Raw genomic sequence first — 838 nt, 5'->3', positions numbered from 1 at the left:
TTTCCTCATTGACCACCAGATAAGGGATCGGGGGACCCTGTCAAAGGCTTTCTCCATGTCAACAAAAGCCAGGAATAGAGGTTTATCTTTGGCTAGGTATTTCTCTTGCAGCTGTCTTACCAGAAATGTAGCATCAATGGTGCTTTTCCCTGGCACGAACCCAAACTGCATCTCATCTAGACTGACTCTCTCCCTAATTAGTTGGGCTATGACCCTCTCGGTGACCTTCATTATCTGATCCAACAACTTGATACCTCTGTAATTGTTTGTGTCTAAAGTGTCACCTTTACCTTTGTAGCAGTTGACTATGGAGCTGCTACACCAGTCATTGGGTATGAAGTCGCTAACTACTAGTCTATGTTGTGGGGTACATTCTTCACCTGGGAAGGCTTTGGCATTTATAAGCAGCCATCTTTCCCTTTTTCTGGCGAGGATGTAGTCAATTTGGCTAGTGTGTTTACCAGATTGGTAGGTGATTAGGTGACTGGCAGGTTTCCTGAAGTTAGTATTGCAAACTATAAGATCATTTGCATCGCAGAACTCCAGCAGCCTGGTTCCCTCCTCATTGCGGGAACCAAAACCATAGCCTTCATGTACGCCTTGGAAGCTCCCTGCATGTTGTCCAACATGTCCATTGAAGTCACCAGACACAAAGAAGATGTCCCTGTCATTCGTCAACGAGGTAGTCTGCAAGAGGGTGTCATAAAATCGGTCTTACTGTCCATCAGGTAACCCCAGCTGAGGAGCATAGGCCAAGATAATGGTTGCTAACCCATGATGTAGCACTAATCTAATCCTAAGTATTCTATCACACACTCTGACTACCTCGTTTATCTTA

The sequence above is a fragment of the Octopus bimaculoides genome, chromosome 7 (genome assembly GCF_001194135.2).
Source record: "Octopus bimaculoides isolate UCB-OBI-ISO-001 chromosome 7, ASM119413v2, whole genome shotgun sequence".
Classification (NCBI taxonomy): domain Eukaryota; kingdom Metazoa; phylum Mollusca; class Cephalopoda; order Octopoda; family Octopodidae; genus Octopus; species Octopus bimaculoides.
Note: the sequence above shows the minus strand (reverse complement) of the source record.